Source organism: Rousettus aegyptiacus, unplaced genomic scaffold (assembly GCF_014176215.1).
Source record: "Rousettus aegyptiacus isolate mRouAeg1 unplaced genomic scaffold, mRouAeg1.p scaffold_m13_p_5, whole genome shotgun sequence".
NCBI classification, from domain to species: domain Eukaryota; kingdom Metazoa; phylum Chordata; class Mammalia; order Chiroptera; family Pteropodidae; genus Rousettus; species Rousettus aegyptiacus.
This window is the reverse complement of record NW_023416308.1, coordinates 73307677-73321579: the sequence shown is the minus strand read 5'-3', so window position 1 is coordinate 73321579 and position 13903 is coordinate 73307677. Positions and strand designations below refer to the sequence as shown.

Here is a 13903-nt window from a genome sequence, read left to right as displayed (position 1 = left end):
AACTCAAGGGACAAAACTGAGTCTGATTAACCTCTATGTCCCTGAGTCCCACCCAGCACAGACCTGATAAATTATCAAAGGTTCACTGACTAAGGAAACCTGGTTTGGAGGCGGGGTTAGGGGTGGGGAAAGGAGTTAGAAGGACCTTCAAAAATCAGCTGTAAACCTTTATTTTATACTTGGAAACCTGAAACTCATAGAGGTATGCAATTTTTCTTTCATTATCTTTCATGCAATATATCATTCAATGAAATAATGAGGATATGACTAGCCTCTGATTATTCTGATTCTCATAGTTACACTCTTTCTACATTAATTATAATTTGAGACAGAATGAACAAAGGGCTGTACCTGGGAGGCTTCGTGCAATTGAGGAGGTATGAGAGCCAGCAAAATGAAATGGAAAAGGCGAAGAGACATGGAATCAGACACTTAAGTTCTCTTAGGCTGGCCATGCACCTTCACCCTCCCCTCCCCCCACCAATCACACCTACACATCTTCCTCACTCCTACCAGCCTGTAGTCACTACAGTTACTTGCAGAAACCAGTACCAAGGTCTTGTAATCCTCTCCTACCACTTGGGAAATTCCTGACCTGTAGCCCCCGTTGAGCTATTTATTCCCACAGTAAGCTTCAGATCCCTAGACCTCCCAATGGATGGCTTGAACTGAGAAAATCATCACTAAAACCTAAGGCCCATACTGTCTGAGAGCTTGAAGGAATCAAGAAGGCAATCTGGTTTAATCTCCTAAGAAATATTGGAATCTACTCTGCTGTCTGCTGTAGATGACCTTCTAGGCAATCTGTCTGAATACATCCTGTGATTTTCTGCACTGCCACATGCTTCCTTAAAAGTGGTTTTCTCTTGGAAGTGTTAAGAATCACAGCATGCAAATGGACTGCCCTTTCTCCTCTAAAAGATAATTAGTACTAAGCCAATCAAGCTTCCAGTTTCCTTGACTTCAGTCTTCATTCATCAACCAAACTCTCCTCCCCAACCTTTTCTGTAAACCCTCTAATCTGACCAAATTCCTCAACCCCTTCCAACTCTGGAAATTATTTCCTCTGGAACTTCCCATTTGTCATTGACTAACTTCCTTTGCCTCCTTGCCTTCAAAGAAACCTGGCTATCACCTGAAGAGGAGACCTGTCTAGCAGTTCTCTCATCTGGAGGTTATGTTCTTGCTCATACCCAGGCTATCAGTGTTGTCCTTAATTTTCAGTGCTGTCTCAAAAAACATTTCTTTCTCTTTCTTTTCTAAAAACCTCTATTTCTTTGAGGAGTCTCCACTGGCTGCTATCACACTGCCTTGTTGCCTAACACCCACTCTCCAGTCACTGCACTCAAAGGCTTTAGTTTCTAGATCAGTTTTCTTTTGTAGCCTACCAGTTATCATTATAGATGACTTCAACAGCCACACTGATGACCTTCTGGCCACTCCATTTGCTGACCTCCAGTTCAAGTTAGCCAACACTACCACGATTACACCCTGGACCTTATCACCAAATTGTGCATCGATTCCAATATCTGGAATGAATCATATATACTCCAAAAACAACATCCTAATTATGCACCTCACTTGCTCAAGAACTTCCACCACAATTCCTAGACTTTATTTTGAGCTCCAATCTACTATTCATCAATCCCTACTGCCTTCGATTCTTCTTTTTCCCCAACTACAGACCATCAAAATCACCCAAATATCAAAAACCTTACACCCTCTAAAACTCAACAACCACAATAACAACAACAACAAAAAAAACGCAATTCAAAAATGGGCAAAGGGCTTGACTAGACATTTCTCCAAAGAAAATATACAAAAGGCCAATAAGCAAATGAAAAGATATTCAACACGACTAATTGTTAGGGAAATGCAAGTCAAAACTACAATGAGATACTATCTTACACCCATTAGGATGACTATTATCAAAAAAAGAAACAAGAAAAAACCAAGTGTTGGTGAGGTTGTGGAGAAACTAGAACCCTTGTGCATTGTTAGTAGGAATGGAAGATGACATAGCCACTATGGAAAACAGATTAGTGGTTCTTCAAAAAAATAAAAACAGAATTACCATAGCAATTCCACTTCTGGGTATATACCCAAAAGAACTGAAAGCAGGGTCTTGAAGAGATGTTTGTACACCCATGTTCATGGTATCACAACAGCTAGACTGTGGATGCAACCCAAGTGTCCATCAGGAGATGAATAAATAAGCAAAATATAGTATATCTGTACAATGGAACAGTATTCAGAAAAGGAAATTCTGCAATATGCTATGTATGACATGGCTAAACATTGAGGACACTATGCTAAATGAAATAAGGCAATCACAAAAAGTCAAATACTGTATGATTCAACTTAGATGAAGTACTTAGAACAGTCAAAACCATAGAAACAGAATGGTGGTTGATGGGCTGGGGGAGGGGAGAATAGGGAGTTATTGCTTAATAGGTATAGCGTTCCAGTTTTACAAGATGAAGAGTTATGGGGATGGATGGTGATGATAGTTGCAAAACAACAAGAATGTGTTTAACACCACTGAACTGTATACTTAAAAATGCTTAAGATGATAACGTTTATGTTAGATGTATTTTACCACAATAAAAAAAGGAAAAAAAGGGGGAATTAGAAATTACAGTATAACAAATACACTACGATGTGCCAAAAGTTCATGATTAACAACAGTCCTATTACAGGAGGAGCCTGTTAATGCTGGGGTAGCGGCCAGTGAATTGAGACTTAGATTATCAATGGGTAATGGATAACTGACTCTCAGTAAAATCTGTAGGATACTAAGATGGTTTATAATAGGCTTTCACTGTATATGTATACTTTAAACAAATCTGATCTAAATAAAATTGAGTTGGTTTTTTTTTAATCAACCCCCTTGCCTTCTTTCCCAAACACAACTGGCAAAATCCCAGCTTTGGGATAGTTGAACTCAACTATCTTACAATTGTCTCTAGAGAACATTACCTGGTTGACTGCTTTCACATGAAAATTATGATACCTCCTTATGATTATCTTACCTCAAATGGGCATCTACTGGGCTTCCCACTCACCCTCTACCTGAGAAGATTACCCTTCAAAGAGGAAACAGAAATCCTTGCAAGAGAACTCTGTCTTTCTACTCCCAGATCTATATGCCTCCCTACACCTGAACCGTCTAGTTACAGTCAAGATGTCCTGTCAAAAGCCATTCTCTCTACTCCTTCACTTGCAGTCTCTCTCGCCAGGAATGATATCCTCTTTCAGCTCCATTAATGTGTCTTTCTGTTAGATATACTCAGTCATTCAACAAATATTTATCAAGCATCTACAATGTACCGGTGCTAATCTGGCTGAATAAGACAAAGTCCTGGTGTTCATGAAGTGTATGGGCAGTAAGAAAAGCAAATAAATAAATAAATATATATATATATTTCAAGTCCATGATGAAAATTAAAGAGTAGTACATGTAAAATTGGGGGTGGGGTGAATAGGGATAGAGGTGGTACATAAAATAAGGTGATCAGGGCAAGCTTCTCTGAAAAAGAGACACTTAGACCTGAATGAAATGAGACAGATCATAGTAATATCTAGAAGCATTTTAAGCAAAGGGAGCAGTAAGTATAATTGTCCTAGATGAGAATATTTTGGGCAAAAAGGGAAGCAAGACAAAAGTTGAGTGAACAAGGAGAAATGTGATAGGAGACTGAGACTGATAGCCAGAGATGATAGCCAGAGGTCAGATTATGCAGGACTTTATAGAACACAGTAAAAAATTTGGATTTTGTAGCAAGTGTGATAAGACACTGAAGTTTTGAGCAGTGATCTCAGGGGAACAAATGAAAAGCAGTGAGATCATTAAAAAGTTATAACAATAATCCAAGTAGGAATTGATGGTGGCTTGAAAGGAAGGCAGTGGGTAGAAAGTATTGCAAAGGTAGATATATTTTGAAGGTAAAGCCAACTGGCTTATTTAGAGACTAGATGTACACTGTAAGAAAAAAGGAAATATCAAGCTTATTTTTGGCCTGACCTGAGAACAATGTCCTTTCAAAAACAGACAGACAGACAGACAGACACAGACACACACAGACAGACACAGACACACACAGACAGACAGACACACACACACACACACACACCTTTCTTGACACCCACATCCTCCAAACACCATTTATTTTCTTCCCCTTTATAGCAAAGCTTCTCAAAAGAACTGTCTGCTTACACCATCTCTACTTCCTCCCCTTCTGTGTTCCAACTCACACTACTATTTTACCAAAGGCAATCTTGCCAAAATTACTGTTCATCTCCACGTTACCAGATCAAATGGTCACTATTCAATCTCTAAGCAGCATTCAACATTCTCTTTCAAATGCTCTATCTCCTTGGCTTTTGAGGAAGCACATTCACCTGCCTTTCCTTCTATTTTTCTGTCTATTCCTAGTCCCTTTGCAGACTCTTCCTTCACTATGTTATGTTCAAGGCTAAGAACCTCCATTCATCATACACTACACTATCCCCCAAATGATCTCATTCATTTCCATGGCTTTATGTATTATCTATATGTTGATGATGCCCAAGTTTCTATCTCTACCTCAAAAGCTCTTTTACACTAATAACCATCTGTTAGACAACTCCACCTGCATTTCTCATAAGTATATTAAATCTAATATAAACAAATGAAACTTGCTTTTCACAGCGTGTCATAAATTTTAATTATATTTGCTCACTTATTATAAATTTCCCTCAAAAAACAGCAAGCTTCACAAAGGAGCAACTAAGTATGCTGTACTTACCAATGTACATCTAGCGAATAAGGCTTAGCAAGAGTAGACACAAAAATTCAATAGACCCTGTGTCTGCTCTCAAAATAGTCATATACTAATGAGAGAGGCAGATACATGGACCACAATGATAGTACAACATGGTAAGTAGCACTGAGTGGTGAGAAGCACACAAGTGCTACATAAATCCAAAAGAGGGGCCCTTAATAGCCTAGGAGTCAGGGAAGACTTTAAGAAGGTGACTTCAGTTTATTTTTGCAAGATAAAAATAAGTATAGCTATTAAGTGCCTACTATATATTTTTTTCTCTTTTATAGAATTATTTTTAAGCTTTGTTATTATCTCTTCAAGGTGGACATATATATATCTTCCATTTTATATATGAAGCTTAGAAAGATTAAAAACCAGGTAGTTAGTAAGTGGTGGAACCAGAATTTGAATTGAGGTCAGTTTGCTTTTAAATCTTCCCCTTTCGTTTGGGTGTATATATAGATACATAGATATATAACAAGGTGTCACTAAAAACAATACCTTTTATACTTGCCACCTAATATTTGTTTGATTTTAAAAAAATCACTATACCTCTTAATCTCAGTTTTCAGCATGAGACTCTATTACCAGTCTCTAAATCATTCTCTCTAGGCCCCTCCTTTTCCTTTATTATTAAGGACTGAGGCTCAGTTTTTAAACTAGTCAGTGAGCAACCCTGGGTATTTCAGGCTGTAGGATCTGAGTATTTTTCATGTTTCATTCAGAAACAACCACAGTAACATCTATACAGAACTTAACAGTTTACAAAGCAGTTTTATACATTCATCATTTCATTTGCTCTTCAGCACCCTTTATGAGCTGTTAAGTCTCTATTTTATAGAGGCCAATGGAAGTAAAATGTTTAGCTTCATCTGGTCTCTAAACTCTACCACCCGCCAGAAATTAAATTTAAGAAAATGGAGAAAGGGGTGGCAGAAGGAGAGGAAGAAAAGTAATGACTCATAGAGGGAGCTCGGCATCAAGTCACCCAAGTGGCCTAGAGCCAGGAGAAGTTAACAGAGACCAAGCTGTTTCCCTTCCAAGGTAATGAGTGGCCATGGCAGTGACCTACCATATAGAAGTGTTCTTTTTCTTCTCAGCAGTATCTAGAATCTAAGGCTAAAGGTAGGCAGAAAATAGAATATAAGAAAACTTTGTACACTGTATGTACACACAGGGCCAGAAGATAACATAGCATAAGAGGATAGATAGCGCCTTTAAAGAAGACTTGTGTTTAGAACCCAACTCTGCCACTGACTTGATGAATTAAAAGTTCCCTCTGATGAACCGAAAATTATCACAGCCCCTTCTCTTTTATCACATATTTACATCACATATCATATGAGGTTCTTCCCCCCAGAACTCCTCCCTTCTTCTCTCCCTCCACCTCACCCCTGCTATCCCTCTTCTTCCCTAGGCTCACAGGCCTACCTCTCTTCCTCCAGGTCAGCAATACTTCAGAGCTGCCAAAAACTCTTCCTCTCCCAGTCATTCATCTCGCTAGAATGTGAGCTTCTTCCCAGCCCTGCTGGATGCTTGCTCTCCTCTCACTCTAGTCCTCAAGCAAGCCCGCCGCTTCCCATCTTGGTTACTCCCTACTGTCTGCTGCTACCCACTGCCCTCCAGGAAAGAGGTAGGGAACATATGCAGGAAGAAAAATTGCTTATTGGCAGGCCCAAGGCAAGGCACAGAGGCAGTAAGGAGAGCGACTGGCACTGGGGAAGATAGAATTTGTAGGTGAAAGCCGAAAACAATGGAGTTAGGTAGGAAACGAGTGTTTGAACCTCACAAAAACCAGAGCAAAGATCTCCACAGACCAGGAACCCACTAATATTGAGACAGCTAACCAAAATTTCTAAGAGGAAGATAAGAAACCCTAACCAAGAGAGATATCCAAGAGAGGGAAAGAAAAATCAGGAGATCAGGAATAAGAAAGGGAAAACATGAGGAGAGCAGGATGAAGGGAGAAAGTGGGGCTGGAGAGAAAAGGTGGGACGCAGGTCAGGAAAAATAATCAGGAGAAGGAAATAGAAAAGTGGAGAGAGGGAGATGAGGAGGTGGTGTCAGAAAAACTGGTGAGGAAGGAGATACAAAATAATCAAGGTGGGTTGGTTACAGGCCTGACAGTATTTCTTGGTCCGAGATAATCAAGAAGGAAAGATTATAGTGATTAAGATATACAGCCCCAAGGTCTGTCATTAATATGGTGGAAAAAAGGAGGGGGCTCCAGAGAAGATAGACTAGTTTAAAGCAGCTTTACAACCAAGTATCAAAAAATTGGCCAGTTCAGAGAAAAACATACTTTGACCTGCTTCTTCCCCATCTCACCTCCCTACACTACGCTCAACACTAACACCTACAATCAACACTAAATTAATTAGTATTTTCAATCTCTGCCTTGCCCATGAGTCACTAGGTCCTGAGCGGACCAGCAAGATGCCATCCAAAAGGCTAGATGGAAGACAAGATATCAAGGTCTGCCTCCTAAGTTCACCTGTCTCCTACAGTGCTGAGGGGGTCATCTCTGAAGCCCAATTGAAGGACTTTAAACCAACTCCTTTCCAAAAGGCAGTTTGACAGCTTGGGAAAGCCAGAGTTACAAACAGAATGTCTAACCCTTCACTGCACAGATAAGAAAACTGAGGCCCACAGAGGTTGCCTGACTAGAACCAGCCTCCCCAGGTCTCCTATCTCCCAGTTTACTCCACCTCTTGACATAACAGGTCACATAATATACTGGCTCTCCCCAGCATCCAAGAGAAAAGCCCCCAATGGTCCCAGCAGGCTAACAGCTAAGCCAAGGCAGAGAAAAGCATCACCCTAGCCACCACACAGAAGGGTGATTGCAAAGGAGCACAGCTCCTGAAGCAAAGCAGTTCCCCCAAACCCAGCTTCCCCTTCACACCCTTCCCTAACCTGAGCTCTGATTCTAGTGCTGGCCTAAGCCTGGGTGGGCTCATCAGATGGGGTTCCACCCTCAGCCCTTCTCTCATTTAGAGTCTCTTACGGAAAGAGACCCTAAATCTGCCGGACCCTGCGTCACCACTGCCCGGAAGCCGGCAGTGACCACCCCCCTCCCCAGCACCACCCAGGCACACACCAGGCTGGGCCGGCAATACCTGGTGGGGAGAGCTGGCCCCAGCATCTCTGGCCACTGTTTCTGTCGCAGAGCCGCACCTCTCCCGCGTGGCCTGGCCTGGCCACGCAAAGCCCTGGCTCCACCCGTGCCTCTTTACTGCGCTGAAGCAGGGCTCCCAGCAGCTCAGCCGCCCCAGCTCCCGGTGCAGCACGCTCCCGCCCTCGCAGGGCGCAGTGAAGGCGCTGCTTCGTGGTTGGCGAAGCAGAAGGGGCGGGGGATGAAGGGAGGGAAGGAGGCGGGAGGAAGCTGTGTTTCTCCTTTCCGCGAAAAGCACTAAGGGCGGGGAGACGACTACCTTCCCACCTTCTCAGCTGTTCTCCCCAAACTAGTCTCCAGCTGGAGGTAATTTCTCATTGAGACCAGGCTTTCCAGGGCCTCTTAGAAGTCCCCGGTGAGCCCCAGAGTCAAGAATGAGAACCAGAGCTCTTCTGTGCTTTAGTTTCTGCAGCTGGGTCTGGGCTCCAGGACAACTGAGGTCAAACCCAGGATCCATCAAATTAGGCTTCAAAAGAGAGAGATACACTCCCCCCCCCCCCCAATTCTCCACAAGGATATCAGGTTCTAATTCGAATGCCCCAGAGAAAACGATGGATGGAGACTTATACCAATTCTAAGGAAAGAAGGCTCTACAGCAGGTACCACTTAAGTGCTGTTGTGTACCGGGTACTTTAAAAAATGTCTGTTTCACCACAACCTAAGGCACTCTACCACATATGTGAAAACTGAGATCCGGAAGAATGTGATTTTATAATTTAATATTTCTTAAAGATCTATTGTAAATCAGGCATCGTAATGGGTCCTGAGCTGAACAACACATTATAGGACATTTACCAACCCTGGCCCAGACCCCTAAATGCCAGTATTGCCCTTGATAACTGAAACAACAAAAAACAACTTTACACATTTCCAAATGCTCTCTAGGAGGTAATATTACCTTGCCAATTCACCCTCTGTGCCCTGCTCTTGAGTGATATGGCAGGAGTCAGATTATGCAGGGTCTCTTCCAAATCCTAACTAGGAGTTTGGATTTTGTTCTATATTTTAGCAACAGGAAGGCTTTGGAAGGTTTTATACATGATGACAAGATCAAATTTACATTTTTACAAGATCACTGAATATTGAATGGAGAATAGAAGGGATGGTGATGGAAACAAGAAAATAAGTTAGTAGATTCGTTCAGGCAAGATAAGATGGTAAGTGGAAGATGAGATGAAAATACAGCTTGGAAGAAGCAGCAAAACTTGATGGCAGACAGAATATAATGGGTGAGAGAGGGCAGTGACTTCCTCAAGACCACACAGCTGGTAAATGGCCAAGTTGTCCCAACTCTGGTCTGACTCCTAAGCCTATGCTTTCTTTTTCTCCACCATGGTAGTCAACTTTGTATCAACTGCCATATCCCTCTCCCTACGGCCTGGCGAAAAGCAGGTAATTAGCCTTATGCCTGATCCATGATTTAAGTGTGCTAGAGAAAAATTTTATGGTATTAATCCATTTTCCCTGATATGTGTCTACAGCTCCATTCAATGTGCTCATATTGATCTAATAGCAGAAGAGTGTAGGGGGGAAAACTCCATGAGGACAGAAAGAGCTCTTCTGTTAAGTATCGTTCACCTTTCCTAGACCATGAGTGCTTGTGCAATTCTAACTACTAGAAGTTCCCAATTAGGTGAAAGAGACAGGGAACTTCTTGAAGACACCCACATTAGAGACAGACTGGAGGGTCTGTTGTATTATGAGAACTCAGACTCAAAGTAGTTTTTGAATGTTCTTTTGACCCTACACCTTTGTCCTTCATCTCAATTTATACAGGGTGAATGAGAGCCAGAAATAGCCCTCTGTCTTTAAGACATAGTTTTTCAAACTAATAATCAATAATCACAGCATCTGATCTTATCCAACTTCCCACCCCATGTAGCATCCTCTTATAGATGGCTTTCCAAGGCCTGATGTAATATATGCAGGAACAGAGAGCTCACTTACAATTACCACCATGAGATAGTGCTTCCTAATATTCAGCCAGGTGCCTCTGTAAACTTCCAATTCTGCCTCCCAGAGCACTCAGAAAACACCCTTCAGGGCATGTCATATCAAAGGCTTTCAGATACGTATGTATGGTGATCTATTAAGCCCCTTGTACTTTCTCTCTTCTCCAGGATAAATACCCTCAGTTGTTTTAACCATTTGTTCTTTCAACAACTAAGCATCTTGTACAAGCTACACCTTCAGAGAGTTGATGGTCTTATTCTGGAGGTTTTCAAGTATCCTTGTGCATCACAATTATCTGGGAAGGTTTAAAAATATATACTGAAATTTTACCAGAGATTTTGATTCAAATGGTCATAAATATCAGAGGACTAACACTACTCCACTCAAGACTTACTATAAAGTTAATGGTAATCAAAACAGTGTGGTATTGGTGAAAGAACAAATAAATCAATGAAACAGAACAGAGCATGAAATAGATACACACAAATACCATTAACTGATCTTTGACAAAGGAGCAAAGGAAATTCAATGGAGAAAGACTAGTCTTTTCAATAAATGGTGCTAGAAAACAGACATCCACATGCAAAAAAAAATTAATCTAGACAAAGATTTTACACTTTTCATAAAAATTAACTCAAATTGTATTACATACCTAAATGTAAAAGGCACAACTATAAAATGTCTAAAAGATAACATAGGATAACCTTGGGTTTGGCAATGACTTTTAACATACGACACCAAAATCACAATCCATAAAAGAAAAAGTTGATAAATTGGATTTAATTAAAATTTAAAACTTTTGTTCTAGAAGGGATACTGTTAGGAGAATGAAAAGTCACAGACTTGAGAAAATATTGGCAAAAGACATTTCTGATAAAGAACTTGTATCCTATATGTACAAAGAACTCTTAAAATTCAACAAGAAAACAACTCGATTGAAAAGTATACCAAAAAAATCTCAATAGGCACCTCCCCAAAGAAAATACAGAGATGGTAAATAAGCATATGAAAAGATAATCAACATTGTATGTCATTAGAGTCTTGTAAATTAAAACAATAATGAGATGCTACTACATTCCTTTGAGAATGGCTAAAATCCAAAGCATTGATAATACCAAACGCAGGCGAGGATGTGGAACAACTAGAATTCTCATACACTGCTTATGGGAATGCAAAATCTTTGAGAGAGAGCTTGTGACAGTTTCTTGCAGAGCTAAATACAGGCTTGCCATACAGTTCAGCAAAATACAGGCTTTCCATATAGTTCAGCAATTGCACTCCCAGGTACACAAAAACCTGTCTATAAAAATTTATTGCATCCTTATTCACCGCTGCCAAAATCTGGAAGCAACCAAGATATCCTTTGATAGATGAATAGATAAACGAAAATCCATACAATGGATGTATTCTAACAGCAATAAAAAAGAAATGAACTATCAAGCCACGAAAAGCCATGGAAAAACCCTAAATATATACTGCTAATTAAAAAAAAAAGCTAGCCTGAAAAGGCTGATTCCGACTCTATTATAATCCGGAAAAGGCAAAAACTATAGAAAGGACAAAAAGATTACTGGTTGTCAGAGGTTCAAAAGGGAATTGGGGGTAGGGATGAACAGGTGGAACGCAAGGCATTTTTAAGGCAGTGAAAGTATTTTGCATGATGTTATAATGATGGATACGTAATGTTATGCGTTAACCAAACCCATAACCCTATAAAACACAAGGAATGAACTGTAATAATAAACTATGGACTTTAGTTAATAATAATGTATCAATATTGGTTCATCAATTATACCACACTAATGTAAGATGTTGATAATAGAGGAAGTGCAAGGGCTCGGAGGGTGGAGGAGTATATGGGAGCTCTTATTTCTGGTCAATTTTTCTGTAAGCCTAAAGTTGCTCTAAAAATAAAGTCTATTAAAGTAAAAAACAATTAAGGTATCAAGCAAAAAAATGGACATACAAGATAAAGCTTGTTTTCTTTTTATTTAGATACATTAGACTTCAGAAATTACTCGGTCAAATTGCTGTAAAAAGTTTTAAACAGTCTCTATTTCTATGCTTACCTCACTGTAGACTAGGAATAGTTCAGACTCTTACTTTGAATACTAGTGATCTAGGGTATCTTCCACTAAACACAGTCCTATTTGAAATGACTCTCTTACTGCCTGGTACCCCAAGGAGGACATGATACTCTAAGTGCAGTCTGTCCCCTAAAGGACATAGTTGAACTATCGCCTACTTTACTATACTTGGTGCTTCCAATAATTCAGTCTGAAGCTGCTTTAGCTTTTTAGCCACTGCAATGCTTTTATCTGACATTGAGCTTTAGCAGCCAAAACCACTATTTTCATAAGAATAGCATCCTGCTAGATCGCCTCCAGCCTGCCCATATGTTGCCATTTCTTTGAGACTTAAAATGAGAATTTCATTGTCACCCTCCTTAAATTTCATCTTGTTGGCTTCAATCCATCTTTTCAAGCTCTCTCTGCATAGTTTTACCTTCTAGTCACCTGCAAACCTAATAAACATGTTATCTCTTCAAATACTTATTAAACACCTATCATGTGCCCTTGCCTCTACTGGGTTTCAAGGATTGAAGATGACCTAGAAATGCCCCATATCTCCAAAAATCACCATTACTAAGGAAAGTAGGACATATATAAACTATAAAAAGTACTGTGATAGGAAATTGAACAAAATAAACAGGATAAGTTAGAAAAAACAATGAAACATTTATCATAAAATATAAGGCAGGACCGCTAATGTCTTCAACAGGAAAGATCAAATTCAGATTCCATTTTAGATTTCAATTCTCAAACACCAGATGCTGGTTTGGGTTATAGAAGGCTGACTAGCGGCTCACACACTGACTCTTTCAATGGTGGATGCTGCTATAAGAAGCTTAGCTAAGTTTGGCTCCCGCTGATAAAACAAAACTCATGAAATTGAAGCCAGCAATTTCACTTATTATTGAGAGTTAAAAGCTTATAATCAAGAAAGAAACTATCAGCTAAAGCAATGATAAAGAAGAATCAAATGAGGTAGAAGGGACTGTACATGTGAAACTGTACTTGCAAAGAAATTAAATCCTAGAGATATCAAATGACTTGCCCATGTTAACACAAGTTAGCAATTAACTTACTTTAAGTTCAATAACTCCTTGCATTTATGTAGTTACTTGGTTTATAAAGTAAATAATTTACAAGTTATTCTTCCATGGACCTTGATCAGCATTGTTTTGTCTCTGCAGTCATCTTAGGCCTGACTAGGTACTTTCAGGTCACTCATTTGGCTTCTGCAGACATATGAATTTGCAAACCCTAGTTAACACTATGTAAAAGATAATGATCAGTAATAATTAGCAAATTTTATTTAAACACTACAACTTTCAACTTAATGGCTTATGTATTTGACTGAGAAATACCATGATTACACTGCCTATAAAATTTGAAAATGATTGGTTTTGATTCTTCTGCAACCACAAATAATTTGAAGAACACCACATTTACTGATTATTACAATCTTCTAATATCACCAGTTAAATGTAGAAGTCGGTCAACAAAGATGATTTTGGTGACAATATAGTCATCTAATATGCCATTCTTGTAACTAGCAGAGTCAAATGCCCATTAAGGGCTCCCTACAGTCCAGAAATAAACCCACAAACATATGGGGAAAAAAATGGAGAAAGGAAAGGCTCGTTGATAAATAGTGCTGGGAAAACTGGAAAGCCACATGCAAAAGAATGAAACTAGACTGCTATCTAACACCATAAAAAAAAAAAGGATTAAAGATTTGAATATAGGACCAAAAACAATAAAATACATAGATGAAAATACAGTCGCTAAACCTATGGACCTTGGTCTCAGAGGGGTTTTTGTGAACTTGACCACAAAGGCAAGGGAAGTAAAAGCAAAAACAAATGAATGTGACTATGTCCAACTAAAAAGCTTCTGCACAGCAA

The 13903-nt window shown here is 39.7% G+C and overlaps 1 protein-coding gene across 4 annotated transcripts in view; it reads right to left on the bottom strand.

Moving 5' to 3' along the window:
* PAK1 (p21 (RAC1) activated kinase 1) overlaps positions 1-13903 on the bottom strand; it is a 128119-nt gene that overhangs the window by 61034 nt on the left and 53182 nt on the right. Inside the window, exon 1 of one of the 4 annotated variants that reach the window (XM_016161501.2) lies at positions 7925-8123. The exons of 1 other annotated variant lie outside the window; for it this stretch is intronic. The gene's annotated coding sequence lies outside the window, so the exon portion shown is untranslated. Of the gene's footprint in view, positions 1-7924; positions 8124-13903 lie in introns of those variants that run through there. 2 more of the 4 variants (XM_016161500.2, XM_016161504.2) reach the window with 2 other exon arrangements.